The 24,405-nt window shown below is 39.7% G+C and overlaps 1 protein-coding gene across 1 annotated transcript in view; it reads right to left on the minus strand.

Moving 5' to 3' along the window:
- The window catches only part of LOC137420669 (uncharacterized), a 100,253-nt gene that overhangs the window by 44,342 nt on the left and 31,506 nt on the right, over positions 1 to 24,405 (minus strand). The window contains exons 4-5 of the mRNA XM_078772429.1: positions 20,602 to 20,629; positions 410 to 493 (exon numbers count right to left, since the gene is read on the minus strand). The gene's annotated coding sequence lies outside the window, so the exon portion shown is untranslated. The remainder of the gene's footprint in view (positions 1 to 409; positions 494 to 20,601; positions 20,630 to 24,405) is intronic.

Here is a 24,405-nt window from a genome sequence, read left to right on the forward strand (position 1 = left end):
TTGAGTGGCCCAGACAAAGCCTAGACTTGAATCCCATTGCTAATCTGTGGAAAGCCTGAAGATTGCTCTTCACTGACACTTCCCATCCAACTTGACAGAGCTTGAGCAAATGTGCAAGGAAGAATGGGAGAAACTCTCCAAATCCAGATGTGCACAGCTGATACAGACATACCCAAGAAGACTCAAAGCTGTAATTGATACCAAAGGTACTTCCACGAGTATCGACTCAGGGGGCTGAATACTTGTGTAAATTAGATATTTCTGCATTAAATTTTTTATAAGTTTGTAATAATTTATGGCAAGTATGAATCCTCTGTGCTACCACCACACAATTGATGATATAAGAGATGTGGTGCTGCCAGCAATCATCATGTGACTGTTGGCAATTTGTGTTTTGAAATCAGCTTGCCTTGTATGTACCAATCTTTCTGCTGGAGGTTAGTGGGGCTTGCCACAGATCTTTATGCACTGATCGTGGGCTGAGGTGACCAGTCTGAAACAAACATTGCAAATGTGTTATTGAAAAGTTGAAATTTTAAATAATATGTTCCAAAGACATGAAGGCCAACAATGAGATTTACAAAACCCAATAAGGGAAGATATAAGGACATTATTTTTCAAAATGGTTGATTCTTAAGATACCCAATAAACGGCTCAGTCCAACTGATAGCAAGCATGCTTCAACTGCTATGACGAGGTATGACACCCTAAACCTTTCTCATCTGTGAAACATATGAAACCTCATCTCATTAGCTGGTATAATCTCAGTACACTCGTGTGAACAAGTTCTGGAATGTTTAAATACTCCACTGACAAAACAGATTTTGACTCAGAGGTGTTCAATTTACAACCTATAGCCATGGAGTTATCCTCCCCTGACCCTGGAGCAATACCAATATTATTATGTTATATTGCAGACAGATTGGTGACCTTTGTTTTTACTGCCTCTCTTAAGGTCTTGCTCTTTCTGCCTTTTCAACCCTACGCTCCTCCGGGGATACGTGGTCTTCCAATAACCCTTCTTAGTTCACCTTTCAAACCCCAGGTTTACTGTGCATCTCCACTCCATTGCTCCTCTTTTACCCCACTTGTAGAACCCCCTTCACACATTAATCCGATCCCAGTTCACCACCATGTCTTGTAATCTTGCATCCCTCCACCCACAAGTTTTTCTACCATCATTAACTAACCTTCCCATAACCCACCCCTCTCAATTGCAGGTTACTGTGTTTCTTTCCCTCATTTCTCAAGGATCCCCCCCCCCTTTTTTTTTCTTTTTTTTCTTTTTTTCTTTCTTTCTTTCTTTTTTTGTATACTGAATCGAGGCTCGTGAAAGAGCTAACATTTACTTCACAAACAAATCAACCAGACAAACAAAATATATAAAAAGAGGGAGCGGAAGACAAGATGGGGAGCGAAGGGGAAGCACACAAACACAACATTTGAGAGCAGGGAGATGTGTGGAAGGGAGAGGGCTTGGGGGGCGGAGGCGTGGGAAGGGGGGGGGGGGGGGGGGGGGATTTTAAGATTTTATTTTTCACTTGCTTGTTGAGACCAACTGTGGCCCCAATGCCGCTCTGTCATTTTGTTGCTCCTCTACCCTCCATGACCTCACTCCTCACACAAGCCCAGATGTTGACACACAAAAAAGATTATTGCTGAAGTTAATCGATCCCATAGCTGGTATGTGAATAGTTTTGAAATATTCATTAAAAAAGGATTTCCTTTTGAAGGGAATGTATTTCTTAAATCATTCATTCTGATCCGTGCAAAGGCATTATCAATAACCACAACCCATTTTTCCAAAAATAAAAATAAAAACAGTACCAGTACTTCGCACCCGATATCACTCACAATTGAATGAGCTTTTCATTTGTTCTTTTCTTTTTAGCCATTGGTAAAAATCTACCATAAAAAAAATCTTTCATATATAATCCATAGTGTTCTCCAACCTGTTAAAAAAACAAAAACAAATATATATATATATATATATACTATACATATATATATATATATATATATATATATATATATATATATATATATATATATATACATATACATACATATATATATATATATATATATATATATATATATATATATATATATATATATATATATATATATACATTGCATTCAAAAAGTATTCATACCCCTGCACTTTTTTCACATTTTGTTATGTTGCAGCCTTATGCTGAAATTGTTTAAATTCATTTTTTCCCTCATCAATCTACACTCAATACCCCATAATGACAAAGAGAAAACGGGATTTTAGAAAGTTTTGCAAATTTAATAAAAGAAAAAACTGAAATATCACATTGACATAAGTATTCAGACCCTTTGCTATGACACTTGAAATTTAGCTCAGGTGCCTCCCATTTCTCTTGATCTTTGAAATGTTTCTACACCTTGATTGGAGTCCACCTGTGATAAATTCAATTGATTGGACATGATTTGGAAAGGCACACACCTGTCTATACAAGGTCTCACGGCTGACGATGCATATCAGAGCAAAAATCAAGCCATGAGGTCGAAGGAACTGCCTGCAGAGCTCAGAGACAGGATTGTGTCGAGGCACAGATCTGGGGAAGCCTACAAAAAATCTCTGCTGCATTGAAGGTTCCCAAGAGCACAGTGGCCTCCATAATTCTTAAATGGAAGAAGTTTGGAACAACCAGGACTCTTCCTAGAGCCGGCCGCCTGGCCAAACTGAGCAATTGGGGGAGAAGGGCCTTGGTAAGAGAGGTGACCAATAACCCGATGGTCACTCTGGCTAAGCTCCAGAGATCCTCTGTGGAGATGGCAGAAACTTCCAGAAGGACAACCAAAACTGCAACACTCCACCGATCTGGGCTTTAAGGCAGAGTGGCCAGACGGAAGCCTCTCCTCAGTGAAAGACACATGAAAGCCCGCTTGGAGTTTGCAAAAAAGCACCGAAAGGACTCTCAGACTGTGAGAAACAAGATTCTGTGGGCTTTCATGTGTTCTGCGGGCAAGGTCTTCCAACAAAGAAGTTGGAATTTCAAAAAAGTGGTTCTGGGGTGAATTTGCGGGGGTAGAAAAGATCAAGCTTTTGAATGGGGGAAGATAAGAGATAGTGGTGAACAGCTGTTTTGAAGACCTGGAGGGAGGAGTGGGATTGAAGGGAGTGGGGGAGTTTGTTCCAGAGGCGGGAGAAAAGAGGAATGAAAGAGTGAAAGTGAGCAGAGAGCCTAGATTTTGGCAGTTTAACCAGAAGAGGGTTGCTGGCAGATATTGTGCGACCTGCAGGAATATTTGGGGGACAGAGCACAGAGAGAGCTGGGGGAGCAAGGCCGGAGAGGAGTCGGTGGAAGACTGAAAGACCACCAACTTGCCTGTGGTGAGTGAGTGAAAGGCTCTCGGAGTTAGCTTCATCGTGGGAGATTCCAATGATTCTGAAAGCTTTGGTTTCAACAGCGTGAAGCCGATCCAGGTGTGAGGCAGGAGCACCGGCCCAGAAGGGAGAACAATATTCCATTGAGCTGCGTATGAAAGCCTTGTATGCGGTGAGGAGCTCAGGTGTGCCAAGGAAGGACTTCACACGACGGAGGATGCCCAGTCGACGACTGGCTTTGGCGGCCAGCTTGGAAATGTGGTTTTCCCAGAAAAGATCATGGCATATAGTGAGACCCAAAAACCTTGAGCGACAGAACTTCTTGGAGAGGATTGTTGAGAAAGTCGATGGGAGGATTGTCCAGTCGGTCTTTTCGGAGAGACATAGGAAGTGTGTGAGATTTGTCAGGATTGAAAGACATGTTCCACTTGTTTGACCAGTCTGTCATTTTGTCCAGGTCTGTAGAGAGTGAGAAGGCTGCAGACTGCCGATCTGAGGGAAGAGGAATGGAGTGGTGGAGAGTGGAGTCATCAGCAAATAGATGGAGAAGATTTTCCAGAGTGTCGGAGAGATCATTGATAAAGACCAGAAAAAGCACAGGGCCCAGAACACTGCCTTGGGGAACTCCAGCTTGAACAGGAAAGGAAGATGAGAGAAATCCATTCAGGGCCACACATTGACTACGACCAGAGAGGAAATCCGCAAGCCATGCATGGAGATTTCCATGGATACCATAGGAGGAGAGTTTGGTGAGCAGAGCTGGGTGCCAGACCATATCGAAGGCACGTGATATGTCAAGGGAGACAGCTCTGATTTCCTGTTTGGCATTGAGGACCTCCATCCATCATTGAGACAGCAGAAGCGGTATGTCCAGAGTAGAATGACCTGGTCTGAATCTAAATTGATGATCGGAGATCAAGCCATTGGAGAAGAGAAGAACAGAGAGAGGGTGAGATAGAGCAGCAGAGCAGGATTTTAGGACCTGTGGGCTGATGCCGTCTGGTCCAGTTGCAGAATCAGAGTCGAGGTTTGACAAAAACTTCTCCACCTTGTCAGGAGAGAAGTACACAGAGTCCAGGAGCAGTTGGGTTCGACTGGCTAAGGTGGGAACAGAGAGAGATGGGTTTGGGACACAATATTTTGAGGCAAACACAGAGTTGAGGCATTCGGCTTTGTCACATGTGGTGTCAACTGTGAAGCCATTTGGGGTAAGGGAGGGGATGGAGGGGGAACAAACACAAGAAACAGATTTGACCAGATGCCACCAGGATTTGGAGGAAGGAGACAGGTTTGAGAGTTCATTTTTGAGAGTAGAGAAATAGTGCTTCCTGGCACCCCTGAGGGTAGACACACACTTGCTCCGAGCTTGGTGGAAGGAACTGAGATTGTCTTTAGTTGAATTAGCCTTCCAAGAGGCAAAGGCAAGTTGTTTCAGGGCAACTGCCTCACCACAAGATTCCGTGTACCATGAAGGTTATGACAACTGAAGACGAGATGGGATAAATCTGTGCATGAGAGAGAGCAGTTTGCTTTGGAAGAATTCCCAGGAAGAGTTGATGTCAGAGGCGGTAGAGATGGTCAGTCCAGATGATTGATGGCTGCTTGCAGACCGTGCCAGTCGGCCTGAGTGAAATGCCAGACTCGTCGACGCTGAGGAAGCTCTCTGCGAATGGCCAGAGAGATGTCCACTTTAACAAGCAAATGATCAGAAGAACCGATTGGAGCAGAAGAAGAGCAGCAGACATTTGTTAGAGAACATGACAAATAGATGAGTTTCTGGAATGCAAGAGTGTGTAGGTGCTAAACTTTTCACATCATTCAATCAAAATGCAATCGCACTACTTTCTATCATGCCATACTTTGTATTGCACTATCGCGCACTACTTCTCATCACGACATGACGTTTACACTGCACCGGTATGATCATAAGCGTTTTCCGACACGTTTTTGGCAAATGTGACATAGAATCATAATTTTAAATACTGTTAATTTCATCATTGATTTCCTGAGCAACATTAGATTTCTAAAAAGTATTTTTCACATAAAGATCATTCTTATCTTTCTTCAGGCCATGCATCCACGGAAAGATCCCCATGTACTACTACATTCTCCTTCCCTCAGTACAGTCGTATCGGCCTACTCTCGCTTCCTTTTTGTACACTTTCTGTCAAAGTCTTATACTCTTCATTTCCCCCATTTCCTCTTCTCCACCCCAGGTACAGAAATATGTACATAATCCCTTCGGAAGAACTGACAACACGAAATGAGGGCATTAACAAGTCCAACAAGATGGCATAGACATAGCGCACTTGCCTGTGAGCTGCCAAGACTGGGTTTGATTGCCGACCCAACTGTAAACTCTCAGACTGATGCTTTACAGGCAGGGATGTCGGATCTCCAAGTGTACCGTTTGTCTGACAGGATGCTAACATTGGTTGGGTGTCTGTCGATGACGAGGAGCGATACGGGTTATTCCTGGCACCATGTCCAAATTCCACATTCCCGCTCAAATCGGCTTCAGTTAACGTGATGCCTGGCCAACTACAACGAGAAAGACTTGGGCAAATGTGAGACGATCCTATGAGTCGCCAATCCAAAAGGGTAATGGGATTTGGCTTAAGATGATGACGATGATTTAATAAAAGTAGAACAAAGGGGAAAAATGTAGATAATTTTTTTTTAAGTGTCAGGAGTAAATCATTGACTTTAATCTCTTCTTCTCAAGCTCCTTATTATGTGAAGCAACATTCTTCATATTATCTGGTTCCTCTTAACTCAACCTCACAAACCCTTTTATTAAAAGGAATTGCAAAAAAATCCTCACTCCTCCCTGATTATAGATCTTGTGTGTGTGTATATACAGTCACGTGAAAAAGTAAGTACACCCCATGTAAAGTTTTAACTTTTTCAACATATTTCAACATACAGCTATTTGATCTTCATTTCAACAATATTGATAGATAAAGGTGATATAATATAACAAATATCATGAAACATTTACATTTTGTACTCCATTGTATAATTTAAATAAACATAAATGCAAATTTCGCATGTGGAAAAAGTAAGTACACCCTTGGCTCTAATAGGTGGTGTTGGCCCCTTTGGCAGAAACAACCTCAAGTATGCGTTTCTTATAACTGTCTACCAGTCTCTGACATCGACTGAGAGAAATTTTTGCCCACTCCTCCATGCAGAATTCTTTCAGCTGTGCGATGTTTGAGGGGTTTCTTGCATGCACAGCTCATTTCAAATCCCCCCACAACATCTCAAAAGGATTTGGATCCGGACTTCGACTTGGCCATTCCAGAACCCTCCATTTCTTTATTTTCAGCCATTCCTTGGTGGATGTACTGGTATGTTTAGGGTCATTGTCATGTTGCAAGGTCCACCTTCGGTTGAGCTTCAACTTCTCGACAGATGTCCTCACATTAACCTCAAGCACCCTCTGGTACAATGAAGAATTCATAGTGGATTCTATGATGGTGAGCTGCCCAGGCCCTGATGCAGCAAAGCTGCCCCAAACCATATTATTTCCACCGCCATGCTTTACAGTTGGTATCAGGTTCTTGTGGTCGAATGCTGTCTTTGGTTTTCGCCAAACATGTCTTCTGGTACTGTGGCCAAATAGCTCTACCTTTAACTCACCTGCCCAGAGCACATTCTTCCAGAAGTGCTGGTCTTTGCCGAGGTGTTCATTGGCAAACTTTAGTCTTGCCCTGATGTTCTTTCTGGACAGCAAAGGTTTCCTCCTGGCGCACCTCCCATGTAGATCAAATTTGTGCAATCTCTTTCTAATGGTAGACTCGTGCACTTTGACATCAACAGTGGCAAGAGCTACCTGTAGGTCCCGTGATGACATTCTGGGGTTCTTAGAGACTTCTTTCAGCATCTTGTGGTCTGCTCTCGGGCTGAACTTGCTGGGGCGGCCTGGCCTGAACAAGTTGGCAGTTGTTTGGAATCTTCTCCACTTGCAGATGATCTTCCGGACAGTCGAATGATTGATTTCAAATTGTTTGGAGATCTTTTTAAATCCCTTCCCAGACTCGTAGGCATCGATAACCTTCTTTCTGAATGCCTCAGAGAGCTCTTTTGATCTAGGCATGGTGACGCCGCACACTTCAACAACAAAGAGCAAACCAAACTAAATGTCTGAGGTTTAAATAAGACAGGTTCCTCCAAGATCCTCTCCAACGATGTTCTAATCATTTGCACCTGGGCTGGTGCACCTGATTCAAATTTTAGGTATTTGAAGTAGTGATAAATGTCGGGGCGTACTTACTTTTTCACGTGACTGTATATGTATATGTATATATATGTATATATACATATATATATATATATATATATATATATATATATATAATATATATATATACACACACACACACACACACACGAGCTTGGCTCGGCTCGCTGCGCTCGTCTCACCACGCGTCGTTACTGAGGAGCGGGCTTATTTTAGCTGAGGAAAATAACTGCACCTGAGTTGGTGGTGGTGAGGTACAACACAACAAAAGTAATTCAAAACACCTCACCACCAGGAAATTAAAAACACCTCACAGCCACGAAATTAAAAACACCTCAGAGCCACGAAATTTAAAACACCTCACAGCCACGAAACACGAAACTAAAAACACTTCACAGCCACGAAACATGAAATTAAAAACACCTCACAGCCACGAAACATGAAATTAAAAACACTTCACAGCCACAAAACACGAAATTAAAAACACCTCACAGCCACGAAACATGAAATTAGAAACACCTCACAGCCACGAAACATGAAATTAAAAACACCTCACAGCCACGAAACATGAAATTAAAAACACCTCACAGCCACAAAACACGAAATTAAAAACACCTCACAGCCACGAAACACGAAATTAAAAACACCTCACAGCCACGAAACATGAAATTAAAAACACCTCACAGCCACGAAACATGAAATTAAAAACACTTCACAGCCACGAAACATGAAATTAAAAACACCTCACAGCCACGAAACATGAAATTAAAAACACCTCACAGCCACGAAACATGAAATTAAAAACACCTCACAGCCACAAAACACGAAATCAAAAACACTTCACAGCCACGAAACACGAAATTAAAAACACTTCACAGCCACGAAACACGAAATTAAAAACACCTCACAGCCACAAAACACGAAATTAAAAACACTTCACAGCCACGAAACACGAAATTAAAAACACCTCAGCCACGAAACACGAAATTAAAAACACCTCACAGCCACGAAACACGAAATTAAAAACACCTCACAGCCACAAAACACGAAATTAAAAACACTTCACAGCCACGAAACATGAAATTAAAAACACCTCACAGCCACAAAACACGAAATCAAAAACACTTCACAGCCACGAAACACGAAATTAAAAACACTTCACAGCCACGAAACACGAAATTAAAAACACCTCACAGCCACAAAACATGAAATTAAAAACACCTCACAGCCACAAAACACGAAATTAAAAACACCTCACAGCCACGAAACACGAAATTAAAAACACCTCACAGCCACAAAACATGAAATTAAAAACACCTCACAGCCACGAAACACGAAATTAAAAATACCTCACAGCCACGAAACACGAAATTAAAAACACTTCACAGCCACAAAACACGAAATTAAAAACACCTCAGCCACGAAACACGAAATTAAAAACACTTCACAGCCACGAAACACGAAATTAAAAACACTTCACAGCCACGAAACACGAAATTAAAAACACCTCACAGCCACGAAACAAGAAATTAAAAACACCTCACAGCCACGAAACACGAAATTAAAAACACCTCACAGCCACGAAACACGAAATTAAAAACACCTCACAGCCACGAAACACGAAATTAAAAACACTTCACAGCCACAAAACACGAAATTAAAAACACCTCACAGCCACGAAACAAGAAATTAAAAACACCTCACAGCCACGAAACACGAAATTAAAAACACCTCACAGCCACGAAACACGAAATTAAAAACACCTCACAGCCACGAAACACGAAATTAAAAACACCTCACAGCCATGAAACACATAATTAAAAACACCTCACAGCCACAAAACAAGAAATTAAAAACACTTCACAGCCACAAAACACGAAATTAAAAACACCTCACAGCCACGAAACACGAAATTAAAAACACTTCACAGCCACAAAACACGAAATTAAAAACACTTCACAGCCACAAAACACGAAATTAAAAACACCTCACAGCCACGAAACACGAAATTAAAAATACCTCACAGCCACGAAACACGAAATTAAAAACACTTCACAGCCACAAAACACGAAATTAAAAACACCTCACAGCCACAAAACACGAAATTAAAAACACTTCACAGCCACAAAACACGAAATTAAAAATACCTCACAGCCACGAAACACGAAATTAAAAACACCTCAGCCACGAAACACGAAATTAAAAACACTTCACAGCCACGAAACACGAAATTAAAAACACCTCAGCCACGAAACACGAAATTAAAAACACTTCACAGCCACGAAACACGAAATTAAAAACACTTCACAGCCACGAAACACGAAATTAAAAACACCTCAGCCACGAAACACGAAATTAAAAACACTTCACAGCCACGAAACACGAAATTAAAAACACTTCACAGCCACGAAACATGAAATTAAAAACACCTCACAGCCACAAAACACGAAATCAAAAACACTTCACAGCCACGAAACACAAAATCAAAAACACTTCACAGCCACAAAACACGAAATCAAAAACACTTCACAGCCACAAAACACGAAATTAAAAACACCTCACAGCCACAAAACACGAAATTAAAAACACCTCACAGCCACGAAACACGAAATTAAAAACACCTCACAGCCACAAAACATGAAATTAAAAACACCTCACAGCCACAAAACACGAAATTAAAAACACTTCACAGCCACAAAACACGAAATTAAAAACACTTCACAGCCACAAAACACGAAATTAAAAACACCTCACAGCCACAAAACATGAAATTAAAAACACCTCACAGCCACAAAACACGAAATCAAAAACACTTCACAGCCACGAAACACAAAATCAAAAACACTTCACAGCCACAAAACACGAAATCAAAAACACTTCACAGCCACAAAACACGAAATTAAAAACACCTCACAGCCACAAAACACGAAATTAAAAACACCTCACAGCCACGAAACACGAAATTAAAAACACCTCACAGCCACAAAACATGAAATTAAAAACACCTCACAGCCACAAAACACGAAATTAAAAATACCTCACAGCCACGAAACACGAAATTAAAAACACTTCACAGCCACAAAACACGAAATTAAAAACACTTCACAGCCACAAAACAAGAAATTAAAAACACTTCACAGCCACGAAACACGAAATTAAAAACACCTCAGCCACAAAACACGAAATTAAAAACACCTCAGCCACAAAACACGAAATTAAAAACACCTCACAGCCATGAAACACATAATTAAAAACACTTCACAGCCACAAAACACGAAATTAAAAACATTTCACAGCCACAAAATTAAAAACACCTCACAGCCACAAAACACGAAATTAAAAACACCTCACAGCCACAAAACACGCAATTAAAAACACCTCACAGCCACGAAACACGAAATTAAAAACACCTCACAGCCACAAAACACGAAATTAAAAACACCTCACAGCCATGAAACACATAATTAAAAACACCTCACAGCCACAAAACACGCAATTAAAAACACCTCACAGCCACGAAACACAAAATTAAAAACACCTCACAGCCACAAAACACGAAATTAAAAACACCTCACAGCCACAAAACACGAAATTAAAAACACCTCACAGCCATGAAACACATAATTAAAAACACCTCACAGCCACAAAACACGAAATTAAAAACACCTCACAGCCACGAAACACGAAATTAAAAACACCTCACAGCCACAAAACACGAAATTAAAAACACCTCACAGCCACGAAACACGAAATTAAAAACACTTCACAGCCACGAAACAAGAAATTAAAAACACTTCACAGCCACGAAACACGAAATTAAAAACACTTCACAGCCACGAAACAAGAAATTAAAAACACTTCACAGCCACGAAACACGAAATTAAAAACACCTCACAGCCACGAAACACGAAATTAAAAACACTTCACAGCCACAAAACACGAAATTAAAAACATTTCACAGCCACAAAATTAAAAACACCTCACAGCCACAAAACACGAAATTAAAAACACCTCACAGCAACGAAACACGAAATTAAAAACACCTCACAGCCACGAAACACGAAATTAAAAACACCTCACAGCCACGAAACACGAAATTAAAAACACCTCACAGCCACAAAACACGCAATTAAAAACACCTCACAGCCACGAAACACGCAATTAAAAACACCTCACAGCCACGAAACACGAAATTAAAAACACCTCACAGCCACAAAACACGCAATTAAAAACACCTCACAGCCACGAAACACGCAATTAAAAACACCTCACAGCCATGAAACACATAATTAAAAACACTTCACAGCCACAAAACACGAAATTAAAAACATTTCACAGCCACAAAATTAAAAACACCTCACAGCCACAAAACACGAAATTAAAAACACCTCACAGCCACGAAACACGAAATTAAAAACACCTCACAGCCACGAAACACGAAATTAAAAACACCTCACAGCCATGAAACACATAATTAAAAACACCTCACAGCCACAAAACACGAAATTAAAAACACCTCACAGCCACGAAACACGTAATTAAAAACACCTCACAACCACGAAACATGGAATTAAAAACACCTCACAGCCACGGAACACAAAATTAAAAACACCTCAGCCACGAAACACGGAATTAAAAACACCTCACAGCCACAAAATTAAAAAAAACCTCACAGCCACAAAACACGTAATTAAAAACACCTCACAGCCACAAAATTAAAACACCTCACAGCCACAAAACACGTAATTAAAAACACCTCACAGCCACGAAACACGAAATTAAAAACACCTCACCACCACGAAATTAAAAACACCTCACAGCCACGAAACACTTAATTAAAACCCCTCACAGCCACAAAACACGTAATTAAAAACACCTCACAGCCACAAAACTCGTAATTAAAAACACCTCACAGCCACGAAACACGAAATTAAAAACACCTCACCACCACGAAATTAAAAACACCTCACAGCCACAAAATTAAAAACACCTCACAGCCATGAAACACTTTATTAAAAACAACTCACAGCCACGAAATACGAAATTAAAAACACCTCACAGCCATGAAACACATAATTAAAAACACCTCACAGCCACAAAACACGAAATTAAAAACACCTCACAGCCACAAAACACGAAATTAAAAACACCTCACAGCCATGAAACACGAAATTAAAAACACCTCACAGCCACGAAACACGAAATTAAAAACACCTCACAGCCACGAAACATGAAATTAAAAACACCTCACAGCCACGAAACACGAAATTAAAAACACTTCACAGCCACAAAACACGAAATTAAAAACACCTCACAGCCACGAAACAAGAAATTAAAAACACCTCACAGCCACGAAACACGAAATTAAAAACACCTCACAGCCATGAAACACGAAATTAAAAACACCTCACAGCCACGAAACACGAAATTAAAAACACCTCACAGCCACGAAACACGAAATTAAAAACACTTCACAGCCACAAAACACGAAATTAAAAACACCTCACAGCCACGAAACAAGAAATTAAAAACACCTCACAGCCACGAAACACGAAATTAAAAACACCTCACAGCCACGAAACACGAAATTAAAAACACCTCACAGCCACGAAACACGAAATTAAAAACACCTCACAGCCATGAAACACATAATTAAAAACACCTCACAGCCACAAAACAAGAAATTAAAAACACTTCACAGCCACAAAACACGAAATTAAAAACACCTCACAGCCACGAAACACGAAATTAAAAACACTTCACAGCCACAAAACACGAAATTAAAAACACTTCACAGCCACAAAACACGAAATTAAAAACACCTCACAGCCACGAAACACGAAATTAAAAATACCTCACAGCCACGAAACACGAAATTAAAAACACTTCACAGCCACAAAACACGAAATTAAAAACACCTCACAGCCACAAAACACGAAATTAAAAACACTTCACAGCCACAAAACACGAAATTAAAAATACCTCACAGCCACGAAACACGAAATTAAAAACACCTCAGCCACGAAACACGAAATTAAAAACACTTCACAGCCACGAAACACGAAATTAAAAACACCTCAGCCACGAAACACGAAATTAAAAACACTTCACAGCCACGAAACACGAAATTAAAAACACTTCACAGCCACGAAACACGAAATTAAAAACACCTCAGCCACGAAACACGAAATTAAAAACACTTCACAGCCACGAAACACGAAATTAAAAACACTTCACAGCCACGAAACATGAAATTAAAAACACCTCACAGCCACAAAACACGAAATCAAAAACACTTCACAGCCACGAAACACAAAATCAAAAACACTTCACAGCCACAAAACACGAAATCAAAAACACTTCACAGCCACAAAACACGAAATTAAAAACACCTCACAGCCACAAAACACGAAATTAAAAACACCTCACAGCCACGAAACACGAAATTAAAAACACCTCACAGCCACAAAACATGAAATTAAAAACACCTCACAGCCACAAAACACGAAATTAAAAACACTTCACAGCCACAAAACACGAAATTAAAAACACTTCACAGCCACAAAACACGAAATTAAAAACACCTCACAGCCACAAAACATGAAATTAAAAACACCTCACAGCCACAAAACACGAAATCAAAAACACTTCACAGCCACGAAACACAAAATCAAAAACACTTCACAGCCACAAAACACGAAATCAAAAACACTTCACAGCCACAAAACACGAAATTAAAAACACCTCACAGCCACAAAACACGAAATTAAAAACACCTCACAGCCACGAAACACGAAATTAAAAACACCTCACAGCCACAAAACATGAAATTAAAAACACCTCACAGCCACAAAACACGAAATTAAAAATACCTCACAGCCACGAAACACGAAATTAAAAACACTTCACAGCCACAAAACACGAAATTAAAAACACTTCACAGCCACAAAACAAGAAATTAAAAACACTTCACAGCCACGAAACACGAAATTAAAAACACCTCAGCCACAAAACACGAAATTAAAAACACCTCAGCCACAAAACACGAAATTAAAAACACCTCACAGCCATGAAACACATAATTAAAAACACTTCACAGCCACAAAACACGAAATTAAAAACATTTCACAGCCACAAAATTAAAAACACCTCACAGCCACAAAACACGAAATTAAAAACACCTCACAGCCACAAAACACGCAATTAAAAACACCTCACAGCCACGAAACATGAAATTAAAAACACCTCACAGCCACAAAACACGAAATTAAAAACACCTCACAGCCATGAAACACATAATTAAAAACACCTCACAGCCACAAAACACGCAATTAAAAACACCTCACAGCCACGAAACACAAAATTAAAAACACCTCACAGCCACAAAACACGAAATTAAAAACACCTCACAGCCACAAAACACGAAATTAAAAACACCTCACAGCCATGAAACACATAATTAAAAACACCTCACAGCCACAAAACACGAAATTAAAAACACCTCACAGCCACGAAACACGAAATTAAAAACACCTCACAGCCACAAAACACGAAATTAAAAACACCTCACAGCCACGAAACACGAAATTAAAAACACTTCACAGCCACGAAACAAGAAATTAAAAACACTTCACAGCCACGAAACACGAAATTAAAAACACTTCACAGCCACGAAACAAGAAATTAAAAACACTTCACAGCCACGAAACACGAAATTAAAAACACCTCACAGCCACGAAACACGAAATTAAAAACACTTCACAGCCACAAAACACGAAATTAAAAACATTTCACAGCCACAAAATTAAAAACACCTCACAGCCACAAAACACGAAATTAAAAACACCTCACAGCAACGAAACACGAAATTAAAAACACCTCACAGCCACGAAACACGAAATTAAAAACACCTCACAGCCACGAAACACGAAATTAAAAACACCTCACAGCCACAAAACACGCAATTAAAAACACCTCACAGCCACGAAACACGCAATTAAAAACACCTCACAGCCACGAAACACGAAATTAAAAACACCTCACAGCCACAAAACACGCAATTAAAAACACCTCACAGCCACGAAACACGCAATTAAAAACACCTCACAGCCATGAAACACATAATTAAAAACACTTCACAGCCACAAAACACGAAATTAAAAACATTTCACAGCCACAAAATTAAAAACACCTCACAGCCACAAAACACGAAATTAAAAACACCTCACAGCCACGAAACACGAAATTAAAAACACCTCACAGCCACGAAACACGAAATTAAAAACACCTCACAGCCATGAAACACATAATTAAAAACACCTCACAGCCACAAAACACGAAATTAAAAACACCTCACAGCCACGAAACACGTAATTAAAAACACCTCACAACCACGAAACATGGAATTAAAAACACCTCACAGCCACGGAACACAAAATTAAAAACACCTCAGCCACGAAACACGGAATTAAAAACACCTCACAGCCACAAAATTAAAAAAAACCTCACAGCCACAAAACACGTAATTAAAAACACCTCACAGCCACAAAATTAAAACACCTCACAGCCACAAAACACGTAATTAAAAACACCTCACAGCCACGAAACACGAAATTAAAAACACCTCACCACCACGAAATTAAAAACACCTCACAGCCACGAAACACTTAATTAAAACCCCTCACAGCCACAAAACACGTAATTAAAAACACCTCACAGCCACAAAACTCGTAATTAAAAACACCTCACAGCCACGAAACACGAAATTAAAAACACCTCACCACCACGAAATTAAAAACACCTCACAGCCACAAAATTAAAAACACCTCACAGCCATGAAACACTTTATTAAAAACAACTCACAGCCACGAAATACGAAATTAAAAACACCTCACAGCCATGAAACACATAATTAAAAACACCTCACAGCCACAAAACACGAAATTAAAAACACCTCACAGCCACAAAACACGAAATTAAAAACACCTCACAGCCATGAAACACATAATTAAAAACACCTCACAGCCACAAAACACGAAATTAAAAACACCTCACAGCCACGAAACACGTAATTAAAAACACCTCACAACCACGAAACATGGAATTAAAAACACCTCACAGCCACGGAACACAAAATTAAAAACACCTCAGCCACGAAACACGAAATTAAAAACACCTCACAGCCACAAAATTAAAAACACCTCACAGCCACAAAACACGTAATTAAAAACACCTCACAGCCACAAAATTAAAACACCTCACAGCCACAAAACATGTAATTAAAAACACCTCACAGCCACGAAACACGAAATTAAAAACACCTCACCACCACGAAATTAAAAACACCTCACAGCCACGAAACACTTAATTAAAACCCCTCACAGCCACAAAACACGTAATTAAAAACACCTCACAGCCACAAAACACGTAATTAAAAACACCTCACAGCCAGGAAACACGAAATTAAAAACACCTCACCACCACGAAATTAAAAACACCTCACAGCCACAAAATTAAAAACACCTCACAGCCATGAAACACTTTATTAAAAACACCTCACAGCCACGAAATACGAAATTAAAAACACCTCACAGCCTTGAAATTAAAAACACGTCACAGCCATGAAATTAAAAACACCTCACAGCCACGAAATTAAAAACACCTCACCACCACAAAATTAAAAACACCTCACAGCCACGAAATTAAAAACACCTCACCACCACAAAATTAAAAACACCTCACCACCATGTCATTTAAAAACACTTCACCACCACGTAATTCAAAACACCTCACCACCAAGTAATTCAAAACACCTCATCACCAACTAATTCAAAACACCTCACCACCACATAATTAAAAACACCTCACCACCACGTAATTAAAAACACCTCACCACCACGTAATTAAAAACACCTCACCACCATGTAATTATAAATACCTCACCACCACATTATTTAAAAACACCTCACCACCACGTCATTTAAAAACACCTCACCACCACATAATTCAAAATACCTCAACACCACGTGATTCAAAACCACCACCACGTAATTAAAAACACTTCACAACCACGGAAACTAAAGTTTGAGGGAGTCGTTAAGTGACAACACAGACACTGCCCAGATGTGTAGATATATAGATAAATGACTGTACCCGAGTTGCCGTTTTGTCATGGTTTACACCAATCATAATTCAAACAATCATAATGCACAAATGTATTTGTAATATACGTGATATTGCCTTTGATAAAGAATTGAAGTTGAAAAAAAAAAATTCCCACAAAACATTCCCAAAAAAATAATATCTATATTGGAAAAAATTTCAAAACAAAATACCCTTAGGACATACCGACGGGAGAGATATGTGCATACCAGAAATTTGGTACGATTTCACAAAAGTTTGAGGGCGTAGTTCAGTGACAAGACAAGACAAGACAGATACTGCACAGATATATATATCAGACTATAAAACACCTCACAGACACTGCACAGATATATATATATATATATATATATATATATATATATATATATATATATATATATATATATATATATATATATATATATATATATATATATATAAAGGAATACAATGAAATAGATTAAGTACAAATACTGTACTAAAAACAGTTATGGATGGATTCCGACGAAACGTGGTGGAAAGTTTGTGTTTGTGACTCTGGTCAAACTCTCGTCTGACTCTCCTGACATTTGAGACAACTCTCGTCTGGTCAAATTTGTTTCTGGTGTTTGTTCCCCCTCCATCCCCCCCCCCCCCCTCACCTCAAACGGCTACACGGCTGACTCCGCACGTGAAAAAGCTGATTGCCTCAACTCTGTGTTTGCCTCTAAATCCTGTGTCCCAAACCCATCCCTCTCTGTACCCACCGTACCCAGTCATACCCAGCTGCTCCTGGACTCAGTGTCCTTTCCTCCTGACAAGGTGGAAAAGTTTCTGGCAACCCTCGACTCTGATTCTGCAACTGGACCTGACGGCTTCAGCCCACGGGTCCTAAAATCCTGTTCTTCCACTCTTTCACTCCCTCTCTCTGTTCTCTTCACCCTCTCTTTTGCTCAAGGTCATCTGCCATCTGCTTGGAAATCAGCCAACATCACCGCTTTGCACAAAAAAGGTGCAAAACAGATCCTAGCAACTACAGACCAATCAGCCTTCTCCTAATTATCAGCACTCATGGAATCCATCATTGCTTCAGATATGAAATCTTTCCTCTTCTCCAATGGCTTGATCTCTGATCATCAATTTGGTTTCAGACCTGGTCACTCTACTCTGGACATGCTGCTTCTGCTTTCTCAACAATGGATGGAGGTCCTCAATGCCAAACAGGAAATTAGAGCTGTCTCCCTTGACATATCACGTGCCTTCGATACGGTCTGGCACCCCGCTCTGCTCACCAAACTCTCCTCCTTTGGTATCCATGGAAATCTCCACGCATGGCTGGCGGACTTCCTCTCTAGTCGTAGTCAACGTGTGGCCCTGAATGGGTTTCTCTCATCTCCTCTTCCTGTTCAGGCTGGAGTTCCCCAAGGCAGTGTTCTGGGCCCTGTGCTTTTTCTGGTCTTCCTCAATGATCTCTCTGACTCTCTTGAAAATCCTCTCTATCTCTTTGCTGATGACTCTAGTCTCTGTCGCTCCATTCCTCATCCCTCAGATCGGCAGTCTGCAGCCTCCTCACTCTCTGCAGACCTGGACAAAATCACAGACTGGGCAAACAAGTGGAACATGTCTTTCAATCCTGACAAATCTCACACTCTTACGATGTCTCTCCGAAAGGACCGAATGGACAACCCTCCCATCCACTTTCTGAATAATCATCTCCAAGAAGTTCTGTCACTCAAGCTTTTGGGTCTCACTATCTGCCATGATCTTTCCTGGGAAAACCACATTTCAAATCTGGCCTCCAAAGCCAGTCGCCGACTGGGCATCCTCCGTCGTGCGAAGTCCTTCCTTGGCACGCCTGAGCTCCTCACCACATACAAGGCTTTCATCCGCAGCTCAATGGAATACTGCTCTCCCCTCTGGGCTGGTGCTCCTGCCTCACACCTAGCTCGTCGTCACGCTGCTGAAAACAAAGCGTTCAGAATCATTGGAATCTCCTGCGATGAAGCTAACTCCAAGGGCCTTTCACTCACTCACCGCAGGCAGGTTGGTGGTCTTTCCGTCTTCTACCGACTCCTCTCTGGCCTTGCCCCCCCAGCTCTCTCTCTGGGCTCTGTCCCCCAAATATTCCTACAGGTCGCACAAGATCTGCCTGCAACCCTCTTATGGTTAAACTGCCAAAATCAAGACTCTCTGCTCACCTTCACTCCTTCACTCCTTCATTCCTCTTTTCTCCCGCCTCTGGAACAAACTCCCTCACTCTCTTCAATCCCACTCCACCCTCCAGGTCTTTAAAACAGCCGTTCACCACCATCTCTTATCTTCCCCCTTCCAAAACCTTTATCTTTTCTACCCCTGCTAATTTCACCCCAAATCCACTTTTTTGAAATACCAACTTCTGTCCTGGAAGTCCTTGGTGTCCTTGTGTTTTATACTTCTCCCACCCCCCCCACCCCCTTCCCACGCCTCCTCCCCCCAAGCCCTCTCCCTCCCACACATCTCCCTGCTCTCAAATGTTATGTTTGTGTGCTTCCCCTTCTCTTCCCATCTTGTCTTCCGCTCCCTCTTTTTATATATTTTGTTTGTCCGGTTGATTTGTTTGTGAAATAAATGTTAGCTCTTTCACGAGCCTCGATTCAGTATACAAAAAAAAAAACATACCAATTGATTCGATTTTAGTAAAGATCCGAATCCGACATTTTATAACTTTTAAACTCGTCACCCCCGTCCTCCTCCCCAATACAAACTAATTTATTTACGTTACTTTTAAAAACAAACAAATCATTCTACAGAATGCATGAGGTTTTTAAACGATACCAAAACAAAAGAAAATGCAAATTAAATTGGAGTAAATGCAATATGGAAGATCTTCACTTACCCGTGATGGTGACGTTTTAACAAAGTCCCTGCAATAAAATGCATTGAGATGGTGGTTAGATAGATGTGTGTGTGTGTGTGTGTGTGTGTGTGTGTGTGTGTGTGTGTGTGTGTGTGTGTGTGTGTGTGTGTGTGTCTGTGTGTGTTCTACTTCTATCACATGCTTGACTGTACATGCAAATCCATGCTTGACTTGACAATTGAAGCATTTTGACAAATATATATACAGGGTGGGCCAAAAGTAATCATACATAGGGAAAATAAACACTTTTATGAAATTACTCCAATAACGTAAGTTTTGCCGATTAACCTCTCCATTGACGTAAAAATTGGCTTCATCGGTAAACAAGATCCCAGATGAGAAGTTTGCGTCATCGTTCAATTTGCTTAATGCCCATTCACAAAATTCCATCCGTCTATCCGGGTCGTCTTCACTCAGATGCTGCGCCATATGCAATTTGTATGGATGCCATTTGTTTGCTTTCAAAATGCACCTGATACTCGATCTGCTGACACCGCTTTCTGCAGACAACCGTCGTGTACTTTTTAGGGGACTCCGTGTAAGCTTTGTTAGTATTCTGTCCGTTGTATCTTCATCTGTGGCTGTACGTCTGCGACCACTTTTAAAAACCCTACGTATGGCTACTTATGGCCCACCCTGTATATATATATATATATATATATATATATATATATATATATATATATATATATATATATATATATATATATATATATATATATATATGTATGTAAGAAAATGTTAGAGAGTGGAGATGTGATTTTCCAAATCATACTAAGAATACTTACCTAACGATATAATGTCCATTTTTGAGATGATACACTTTGACTTTTATGTCTGAATATGACAGTCTTGGTGTCAATTAAATTGATCAATTCCACATACATACATTATCAATTACTGTATATGATTACATGTACTGATATTGCAATTCGGGTCACAATTGTGCCGGAAGAATTGTGACCCGTATTGCAATTACAATTCTAGTTGACCCAAAGTGAAATTTATGACACTCGTACGAGGTCCCTCCGAGGGCGGCAAGAAGCGTCATTCCTCTCTGTTATACATAGATTACAGTAGATCTACACGTACGGGCCTCAATAAAATTGGGGGCGGGGGGTGTTCATTTAACAAGATTCTTGTTGAGAGATCGCCAAGTGCTTTAAGCATTCGAGCAAGCACTCCATTGAAAACCGTAGATAAGGAACGGCTGGCTTGGCAAGCACAAGCTAGCTGCTTGGTAAACGAGCACAACCCGAACTTCTCTCTTTCAGTTTCGTGTTAAACAGGAGTGAGTTTCAAAAGTACGCTACAAAAAACGCCACGTTAGCGCCAGGAAGGGTCATGTTATTAACCCAACACTTATGGGGTATATAGAGTACAGTAGATCTTCGCTCATTTCTGTAAGTAAAACTTACCTCACACATGTCGGGATTCCTCCGAATTTCTTCATTTAGTGTTATAAACAGCATTAGCGACTGTTTAAAAAGGTAATCATACGTGTTTGTGGTTCATAATATTCATTAATGTTCATTACATAGATATATAACACTAGATGTCGCGCGACACCTCCCCGGATACGTAGAATAGTCCGCCATCTTGGGGAGGTCCTTCAAAGCTGACGCGCTGGTGCAGTTAAAAGCGGAGAAATGCCGCAATTTTGTGCAGCGTACGGCTGTACAAATAAACGTACATTGGAGTCGAGGGACAAAGGCATCACATTCCACAAGTAAGTCATGTTTTACAGGTGTATTTACGTTAATTTTAGTGGAAGTTTACCGCTAGCTATGTGTTGCCATACATCCACAACACTTGTCAACAGTACTGTCACTGTCAGTGTCAATAGAAAACAGGGCAGTTAGACAGCAGCTCAGTCATTCCCTGACTAACAGTAACAAAAATATATTCTGTAGTTTATGCTAACTGTGTTAAGTTGGAGCTAGGTGTTATTTCTTAATTTGGAGAGCTGGGTGTTATTTGTAGATTCTTTGTGTACGAGCTTCGCAATTTGACTAGTTTTGTCACATGATAATGGGTTATTCCTGGAGATTGTCCTATAAAAACATAACAAATAGTCTATGAAAGGTTCTAGAGGGTCCTGTTTCCAGACCAAGCACTGTTGGAAATGCATTAATGAATTAGTGAGTTGATAATTATGTCAAAAATTAATTTCATAGAAATACAGTTCTATATATATATATATATTTTTTTTTTTCTTTCTTAATGCAGGTTTCCGTCAGATGCACACCAAAAGAGATTGTGGGAAGTAGCCCTCAAGAGAGAAGGGTTCAAGGCATCCAAGTACAGCGTCCTCTGCAGTGACCATTTTGAGCCCGAGAATTTTGACGGGACGGGTCAAATTGTCCGTCTCCGAGATGGGGTGATACCATCAGTGTTTAATATCCCATCACATCTGTTTAAAGTGAGTTGATTTTGAGAGTAGAACAGACACAAAATTATTTACTTTGCTTTTTTGCAGTTATACCAGTTAAAATTCATTGATTTGAAAATTCATTGACTCTTATAGGAACCTAAGAAATTGAGAACCACCTCAACATCAAGGCAGGCTGCTGTGGTTTGTGACCAGATTGGGTCCTTTGTAGAGGTTGAGTGCGACAATCAGGGCTCCTCTGCCTCCAGTCATTCGGAGGACCATGCGTATGCATTGCCATCTGGTATACAGGCAATATCATATTAAGGAGAAGAAATAAAAATTTTAAGTGATATCAGCAATCAAGCAATGTGAATATTAATTTGTACATAATTTATTAATAATGTGGTTGGTCTCACTATTAAAAGGTTCATGTCAATATATCGATTTTTCTTGTTTTTCTTTTTCCTGGAAGACCAAGTTGGCTAGTTGGCTGTGCAGTGGTCTTGTTTCATACATATATAGATTTTATTTGACAACTGGGCATCATGGTGAGATGCATGTCATTTAAAATATGATAGAAGTACAATAAAAATACAATGTAATGAAAAATTCTATACATATGAAAATATAACTAAAAAGACTAAAGTTAATCTTTAAGGTTATTTGTCCCATTTGCAAATGAAATGAAATATAGCTCTCAATTTAAATCCAAGTGAGTTATCTTGTAGTGTCATTATTGATCTTTGTCCAATCAACTTATGAGTGTTTTACATGACGGTTTATTATAACTAAGGGAGTAAGGGTATTATCAGAGAAATGCTACAGCATTCATAAAAATACTGATATTTAAAATAATAAGTCTGATATACTATATTTTAGTGTGGAAATAGGTCTAAATAATTATCTGGTAATTTTGTTTTCACTGGGAACCAGTTTATTTATCATGTAAATGCCCTGATTAAAGAAATAAATGTAATGCCGACATAACGTGTTTATGTGTTTCTGATTAATATATCATAAATAGTTTAAACATTTATAAATAATAAAATTAAAATTAAAGCAATATTAAATCCTATATATATATATATATAATATAGAATTATATAGCACTTATTAAAGTTATAATTTTGAATTCCATCTCTGGCATAGGATAAAATAGGACTTCAAGCCTGATTTTGGCATAATTAGCAGTGATAATATATCTCAATAGTATATAGATCTGTCATGTTCACCATTTTATCCTTGGTGAAATCTTATAATTATAGGGTTAGTTAAATACTTCATTAAAACTTGTATATAGGGGCACGTATAAATTTGGGGCACGCATAAAATGACCAAATGTAAGTCATAAACTGCCGATGAAATCCTAAAACCCAAACGCAGATTTCTTATACCTACCAGTTAATGGT

This window comes from Myxine glutinosa, chromosome 2, assembly GCF_964187855.1.
Source record: "Myxine glutinosa chromosome 2, kmMyxGlut1.1, whole genome shotgun sequence".
In the NCBI taxonomy this organism is placed as follows: Eukaryota; Metazoa; Chordata; class Myxini; order Myxiniformes; family Myxinidae; genus Myxine; species Myxine glutinosa.